The 9,181-nt window shown below is 42.2% G+C and overlaps 1 non-coding gene across 1 annotated transcript; it reads left to right on the top strand.

Annotated features, from left to right (window-relative positions):
• Positions 1-3,940: 3,940 nt before the first annotated feature.
• Trnas-cga lies at positions 3,941-4,015 on the top strand. Its single transcript has one exon. It is a non-coding gene; the product is annotated as a tRNA-Ser (tRNA).
• The last annotated feature ends 5,166 nt before the right edge of the window (positions 4,016-9,181 follow it).

Consider the following 9,181-nt stretch of genomic DNA (forward strand, 5'->3'; position numbering starts at 1 on the left):
CAGTGGGTAAAACACACCCCGAAAGGTAATTTGCTATATTAGGTTTGTAGGGCATGTCTTCGAGACGATAATATATAAAAAATTGTTTCTCATACTAAAGCTGATATATAATTAACGTTCTTGAAAACTGCACAATCGAATTTTGTAATAATTTGAAATTTTGCGGAATACCCCACAGCAATTACTTCATTACAAAAATGAAAACCTTTGCTGTAAAATAAACACGCTTTCAATCTAGATATATCCATGTGTAATAAATCTAGTTTGTGAAATACCACGTTTGGAAAGTAAGATGTACAATATATGCTATCAATGTACTTTCAACACACCTAATTAAAATATCTAAAAGTTCATTATTAGTCTAGTTATTTATTTTACTTACATTATTTTTATGCTTTAAATTGTTGTTTTAAGTTTTACGTTCATATTTTAAGTTTACCGTTTCAAATACGTTTGTTTTCTCAATTGAAAATAACAATTAAGTCGTTACAATGATACAAACTCATTAGAATAACGATAATCTATAAATAAATGCTTAAAATGTAATACTTTCTTACACCATGCACATATAATGAAGGAAATTTCTTCACATAATATACACGACAGGAACACAATATAAAACAAAATTTAACAGGATTTCAAATTCTTGCAGGTGACCCTGTAAATATCCTGGTTTGTATCAAGCATATTTCGCTATATTGGTAAGCCTTGGAAAGAGAACTAGACTAGTGACTACAGCTTGATTTTATTGTTTCTCAAGTCGAGATTGACATCATAATCATTTAACAGAATGAGATCTGAAAATCTTCCCACAGAATTCTTCCATTGTCGAGAGCCGTATACCTCACACTACTGTACATGTGTTGTCGAGGCCCGTGGGTGATGACGATATTTGGTTTATGGGGCGCTCACCTGCGTGGTTATCAGCGCCCGTACAAATTCCCAATCTTCTCGCAATCCAGTTACACCACTTTTCTCGAACTGTGAGGACAACACAAACACCCAGTCGCTGGGCGAAGAAAATCTCCGACCCGTCCGGGAATCGAGCCTGGGACTCGTGATCCAGAGGCAGCAACGCTAATCACTAGACGACGATCTGCGGACTCGAGCTTCTTGGGATCACCAGAAGAAAATGCACCTTGTCCTCAGATACGATGCTGTATACGGTTCTTTCATACCAACAGCCGCAAGAATCTACTAATAGTAAAGAGTTTTCTTCCTCACTGGTAAAGGAAACACCTTTCACATATTCTTTAACCTCGTCAGACGTTTGTTTACCAGATTTCGATGCTGTCACATGGACATTTGGGGCTTCAAAAAGAAATTCTCGAATTCTCAGTCCAAACTCACTATTAGCTTGTCTTAAAACTGTGATAAGGTTGGTAGTCATTGTGAAAAATCCGGTTTGGCCATGGTACCCGAGGGCAAGGAACTTCTTCATGTGGGTATCCCATAAGGGTCAGTGGCACAGTCACAGTCGTGAGGTGTATATGGCTTTCGATGATGAAAGAACTTCGTGAGATTTTTAGATCTAATTGTGGTGAATGATTATGATGTCAGTCTCCACTCGAAAGGTAATATAATCAAGCTGCAGTCACTAGCACATAATAAATGCTCTTTGCTAAGTCTTCCTGACGTAGTGCAAAATACCTTGTATAAAGCGGGATACTTATAGCGTCACCCCTGAAAATTTGAATTCCTGTTAAATTTTATTTTTTCTTGTGTTCCCTGTCATGTATATTATGCGAAGAAGTTTTGTTGACTTTATGTACAGTACATAGCGTAAGAAAACGTTACATTTTGAGCATTTGTTTGCAGATTGTCATTATCGTGATGATATTGTACCATAATAATGAGTTACTTATTACTTTCAATTAAGAAAAAAATGAATGTAAAACGTAAAATAGCATTTTAACACATAAAACAAGTGTAAGTAAAATAGATGATTTAATTATGTATGGTGAAAATACTCTGGCAGCACATTGGGTATATGTTATTTTGCAAATGCGGTGCTTCAGAAACCAGTTTTACTACACCCGGATGTGTCTAGCTTGAAAGATTCTTTAATTTATATTGTAACAAAATTTTCAGTTATCAGAATTAATTCATTGTGGCGAGGTGTGTGCAAAATGTCAAATGACTACAAAGTTAGATTATACAGTTTTCAAGGACGTTAATTGCATATGAACTGTTATATGAGGAACCTTTTTGTATTACATCGTTTCGAAGACATTCCCACCAAACATAATACGCCAAATTACTTTTCGGGGTGTGGTTTGCCCCTTAAAAGTTAAACTGAGCGCAAACTAAAAAGAAAGTACGTGTTGCATTATTTTGCTCCCGTTACACTACCGCCAGGCTTCATCAAGATCATTTATAGACACATGGTATTGTTCCCTTGTCAGTTGGAGTGACGGTCTCTAGTGGACACTGAATTTGTGTACTCCCCATAGATACGCCTGGCGTTTCTTCAGTCTGCTCCAGACTTTCCTCGCTTAGCCTAACGGTTTCCTGTGTACTCTGCTTTCTCGTATTCTCCACACATGTCCTTAGTTGTCCCTCACTTGCTCTCGAGCTCTCCTCAATTGACCTGTCGGATTCCACATTTATCAACCTCTCAGACCTGTGTCGAACAGAAAACGTGATCGCAAAGTAAAAGTACTCCAAGCAACGAACTGAGACAGCCTTGAGACGCTGATGGAAATGCCGGCAACAGAAAACAGAACAATGTGAAAGTGAAACAGAATATTCACAACAGATCACATGTTCTACAAAATACGGGGAGGCTGTGCGAACCTAAACTAAATCCCCTAGCTACAGCTTTAGCTAATCACATTGCTCATTTGCAACACACTCAGCACACAAAAACACACCGTGGCGATCGTACAGGCTGTATGGGAATGCGCATGTGGGGTGGATGACGAAATAACGCACAATCTCTCCCTCATCAACTCGCCAAAAATGAAAGGTACAAATTGTTCCCAAGTTGTCTATCAACTTGAAGCCCACACATGTTGCTGCACGAAAACATTTACCCACACATTACGCAGCACAAACATTCCAGTGAGCCCCCGCAAATGAGGTTGGACTGACAAGTTTGGTTACGTTTCCTCTATGGGGCGCCAACTCACAAGTGACGCGAAGTACCCAATGTTCCACACAATTTATATTTAATATAAATGCAGGCATGATTTGCTATCCAGAATGCATGTACGCACTCATGGATTTATTTTTTTAGAGTTTCATAAATTCGAGTTTATTTCCAATAATAACACAGAAAAATTGAAAGTCACAGTCCACAATAGATTAATTTCAGAGCCTGACCGGGTTTCTTAAGATCTTGGAGGTGGTTGAATAAACCACGATTAATTGTGTGAGTTATCTTTAGAAAACCGTTAAAGTTCAACAGTATCTCAAACTATAAATTCCACAATGACTACTCACTGCAACCTTGTAAGTGCGGCTTGTATCGCACGCAACCCGAAAAATATATCTTCGAAAACAGGAACCGAGAATAATTCACAGACGGTGAACTAGGGGCAGTTCCACAGCTCATCGGATAAAACGTTTTCGAAATACAGACTAACATAGCCTGATCGCCTCCAACGGCGTCCGAACATAGTCTCCCCTCCAAAGTACCGCTCTTCACTCAGGAAACCTCATTCAAGCACTACTGAGGTCAGTTAAACTGCTGAACATGAAAATTGCTGAACTTCCTAACTTTACACTTTTATACACGAATGATACATCAAGTCACAGGGAAATTTTCCGAGAGCTGTTATGCTGTTATCATTTTTTTGTCATAGTTTATTTATAAACAATAATTTCTTCTTTCAGGGGTGCTAGTCCTGCAAGGTTCGCAGGAAAGCTTCTGTTAAGTTTGGAATGTAGGAGACGAGGTACTGGCGGAAGTACAGCTGTGAGGCCAGGCCGGGAGTCGTGCGTGGGTAGCTCAGTTGGTAGAGCACTTGCCCCCGAAAGGCAAAGGTCCCGAGTTCGAGTCTCGGTCCGGCATACAGTTTTAATCTCCCAGGAAGTTTCATATCAGCACACACTCCGCTGCAGAGTGAAAATCTCATTCTGGAATAATTTCTATTGCTTTCCTTCGTTTTCGGATTTATAAGCGTAAACATTAACAAACAATTTAAATTATAAATTAAATAATTTCCTATATACCTGAAATTTATAGTAATGCCACTACTTTTAATCTTTATTTATTTAGTAAGAAAAGCTGTGTTTAAATACGCGGAATCCACTTTTCGGCCTGTCATTTAAATACATGAATAGTTTCAGTAAATCTACTGTCACACTCCGATACGTTTCTACGATATGCAACTGTGGACACGTCGTTTGTTACAGTCACATAATGCGATGCTAAGATATTCACTTTTACAGTTGAGGAATTATTTAAAACATTTTACTTACAGTAATTTATAAACTAATGCTGATAGCGAAGACGCATCGTCAGACGCGTAATCACCCATCTTTACAGCTTCGAATGAGCCTACTGGGTCTTTAGTGACAGATATGTTTCAATATTTATTAATTCTGGGGTAAGCTTTAATTCTGCACTGAATGCGAAAAAGAGGTCATGAGAAACGATTAGCCCTTGTGCTGCCCAACGGACGGGTTTTCCTGGTCACGCGGTTGCCTTAGCGGCGGTGGAAGTCCAGAGAGAACACCAACTGTGAAGAAAAGAGTGAAACTGGCCCTCCACGTGTTCCTGTCACGCTGATTCCAGCTGTCAACACGATTATGACCCAATCCTAGCCGCCGCCTGTGAGGCCGCGGTCTCGCGTTTGTGATTGAATAAAGTGTCTCCTTTTACAATAGGCTGTCGTGTTACACCATCCGAGCGCCTGACATCACACAAAATAGGGATAGCATATTCCAAGTTCTGAGAATTTAATTTCTCCATAGTCAGGTTCCAACATTTAGAACTCATCACACTAGAAAAAAAAGTGAGAAAAAATGAAATGAAGGCCTCAAGTTGGGCCAAAATGTGTTTAATCCTTCAAATATCTTCATTGCGTAACTTCATTTCGTAACTTCATCTCGTAATTTCTACTTCATTACTTAAACTGCTGATCGACCATCTTCATTACCTTCAGACACCAGCTGGTGTAATGCATTTGAGGGACTTAGAAATTATCAGACATTGCATTTTCACGCAATTTGGCTGCATAGATCCTGAGAACTCAGTACCCAGAACAACCACCTTTGGCCGTAATAACGGCCTTGATACGCCTGGGCATTGAGTCAAACAGAGCTTGGATGGCGTGTACAGGTACAGCTGCCCATGCAGCTTCAACACGATACCACACTTCATCAAGAGTAGTGACAGGCGTATTGTGACGAGCCAGTTGCTCGGCCACCATTGACCAGACGTTTTCAATTGGTAAGAGATATGGAGATTGTGCTGGCCGGGGCAGCACTGGAACATTTTTCTGTATCCAGAAAGGCCCGTACAGGATCTGTAACATGCGGTCGTGCATTATCCTGCTGAAATGTAGGGTATCGCACGGATCGAATGAAGGGTAGAGCCACGGGTCCTAACACACCTGAAATGTAATATCCACTGTTTAAAGCGCCGTGATTGCGAACAAGAGGTGACTGAGACGTGTAACCAATGGCACCCCATACCATCACGCGGGTGATACGCCAGTATGGCGATGACAAATACACGCTTCCAATGTGCATTCACGGCTATGTCGCTAAACACGGATGCGACCATCATGATGCTGTAAACAGAACCTGGATTCATCTGAAAAAATGAAGTTTTACCGTTCGTGCACCCAGGTCCGTCGTTGAGTACATCATCGCAGGCGCTCCTGTCTGTGATGCAGCGTCAAGGGTAACCGCAGCCATGGTCTCCGAGCTGATAGTCCATGCTGCTGCAAACGTCGTCGAGCTATTCGTGCAGATGGTTGTTGTCTTGCAAACGTCCCTATCTGTTGACTCAGGAATCGAGACGTGACAGCCATGCGGATAAGATGCCTGTCATCTCGACTGCTAGTGATACGAGGCCATTGAGATCCAGCTCGGCATTCCGTATTACCCTCCTGAACCCACTGATTCCATAATCTGCTAACAGTCACTGGATCTCGACCAACGCCAGCAGCAATGTCGCGATACCGTGAACCGCAATCGCGATAGGCTACAATCCGACCTTTATCAAAGTCGGAAACGTGACGGTACGCATTTCTCTTCCTTACACGGGGCATCACAACAACGTTTCTCCAGGCAACGCCGGTCAGCTGCTGTTTGTGTATGAAAAATCGGTTGGAAACTTTCCTCATGTCAGCACGTTGTAGGTGTCACCACCGGCGCCAACCTTGTGTGAATGCTCTGAAAAGCTAATCTTTTGCATATCACAGCATCGTCTTTCTGTCGGTTAAATTTCGCGTCTCTAGCACGTCATCTTCGTGATGTAACAATTTTAATGACCAGTAGTGTAGTATCATACGGAAGCTGTGAACAAATCAATGAGGATTTACAGAAAATCAGTCCGTGGTGTAATGACTGGCAGTTATCTCTCAATATTAGTAAGTGTAACCTACTGCGTATAACAAGGCGAAAGACCCCATTAATGTACGAGTACAAAATAAATGCCCTGTCTTTGGAAGCGGTAACATCCGTCAAGTATCTGTTTGTGACTATTTGAAACAATCTCAAATGGAATGATCAGATTACACAAGTAACGGGCAAGGCGAACTCTAGATTGCAGTTTAGTGGTAGAATCCTGAAGCGATGCAGTCCTTCAACAAAGGAAACAGCTTACAATACGTTAGTTCGTCCAGTCTTAGAGTATTATTCGTCTGTATGGGACCCTTACCAGTTGGGTTTGATTCAAAGAGTTGAGAAGGTCCAAAGAAGAGCGGCAAGATTCGTGACTGGTACATTTAGCCATCGCGAGAACGTTACTAATCTCATAGAAATTTTGTAGTGGGACACACTTGCAGGTAGACAGCGCGCTAAGCGGAAAAGGTTGTTCACTAAATTCCGATCTTCGCCGAGGATGTAGAGCATATATTATTACCACTAACTTTCAAATCGAGCAATGATCACCAATCAAAGATAAGGGAAATTAGAGCTCGTACTGAGGCGTTCAGACAGTCGTTTTTCCCTCGCGTGATCCGCGAGTGTAACAGAGGGGGGAAACGTGACTTTGGCGCGAATTGTGCCCTCCGCCACACACCGCTTGGTGGCTAGCGGAGTATATATGTAAATGTAGATGTTGGGATTAGAGTAAGGATGAGAATCAGTGCCAGCAGATTGAGTACGCGATGGGTGCAGAGCCTCCATGTCCTCTTGCTTTCGCTCTCCCGGATTGTCCCTTCACTTCTCATCACTCTGCTTAGTCCGTCCCCTTAGCTGAGAAATCAGCACGTCACAGTGCCACGCAGTGGACTCGGGTTCGATTGGCGACTGGGTCGGAGATTTTCTCCTCCCGGAGACTGGCTCTTGTGTTGTCCTCACCACCATTTTATTCTCATCGACACAGTGTGGCGTCAGCTGAAAGGCCTTACTACTCGGCGGCCGAACTTTCCCAGGTAAGCGATTCCTGGCCTTCACTGCCAAACAATCATTTCATTCATTTCAATCACATTGCGTAGCTCAAAGTCTCCTCGAAGTTTTCCTCCTGTTTGCACTGTCGTTTCCGACTAAATTTGCAGTGCCACCCAATGACTAATCGCCATTTTATGACCACGCCTCCAGTACACGGTAGTGATTTTCTATCTTATGTGGGCTGGTGTGACTCGGAAAATGGCGTCTTCCTCGCGTGTTCACTGTCGAGGCTGTTTCCAGCGTTTGTCGTACATTGTTCCGATGTATTTCCACATTTCTTAGTTGCTGTGAAAGCACCCACAGAACACTTCTTTATAACGGCTGTCTCTGCGTAAGGCTTGGTCTGTCTTATGTTAGAGATTTATCTAAGAATCTGTTGGCGTTCGTGATTTATAAGCACCCTTTTTGCTGTCCGACGATCATTATTTTAAGTGGAGTGGCTTCTTCCACACGCCTCCGTGTGCCAATCCTTGGCGCTTTGTGTCTACGCTCTGTCCCAGTGCCTGCAGGAGTCGATCAATTAAAGGGAACGTCTCTCGCTTTTTTGGGCAGGTGTGCATGGTTACTACCAGCCAGGAGTGTTACAAATCTCCACTAGCGCATTCTTGAAGCTTTTGTGTCTATGCTGTATCTTATTTCTGCATGGGTCCACAATTATCGGCACGTTTCTCATTGTGCACAAGGCTCTTCACAAGGCGTCCATTCTTAAACGAGCAAAGCGCATCCGCCAGCCCACTCCCTGTGTGGTGGCTTTCCCCTCGTCCGGGGCAGGTGCACTAAAAATCGAACTGTTGTGCTATGTACATACCTTCAGAATCCGAGCTATAATAGGCAGTCCTGCACCTTTATGAAGTCTGTCTCAATCATAAATCTCTCGATTTGCTCAACAGGCCTCACATATACCACCGAGTGGGAAATGGTCGACGGTTGGGCGTCCTATAACCACATTATTAATACTATCTGCCACTCTACTCAAACACCCCTTTCACAATCTTCAGGCTAGTTACAAAGAGTCCTTTCCCTAAATAATTGAGGAGTGCCACTTACACCAAAACTTCCACATGCCAGACTCTCAGGTCGGTACAAAACATTGTGTAACCATAAAGTATCAACCGAAACACCGATATCGTTCGTGTTGTGTGCTGTCGTCCAGTAGGAGATGCGTAAACGGTAATTAAAAGTAACACCAGAAGTACGGAGTATAGGCAAACCGTATTTGTGAGATCTTAAAGTGAAGATCTGTGGTAGGTGAGTTGGTAGAATGTCAGATCGTCATACTAAAGGTCACCAGTATAAAACTCACTGACGGCGATTTTCTTTAATAGATTACGGGTGAAACTGGTATATGAGAAAACATTTTTCTGCCATGTAAAAGGACGATTCAGAGTTTGTAGCTATGTTCTTTTGGCAGTCAGCTTTTTCTTCGTTAGTTGAAAGTAGCAAATCTATAGAGTACATTTGTGTAGATAGGTGTGATGTTATCTATACAATTGTACGCTATAGGTTTGCTACTTTCAAATAACGAAGCGAAAGCTGACTGCCATAAGAACTTCGCTACAAACTCTGAAACATCCTTTTATACGGCAGAGAAATGTTCTCCCATATTCACAAT

The sequence above is a fragment of the Schistocerca americana genome, chromosome X (genome assembly GCF_021461395.2).
Source record: "Schistocerca americana isolate TAMUIC-IGC-003095 chromosome X, iqSchAmer2.1, whole genome shotgun sequence".
NCBI classification, from domain to species: Eukaryota; Metazoa; Arthropoda; class Insecta; order Orthoptera; family Acrididae; genus Schistocerca; species Schistocerca americana.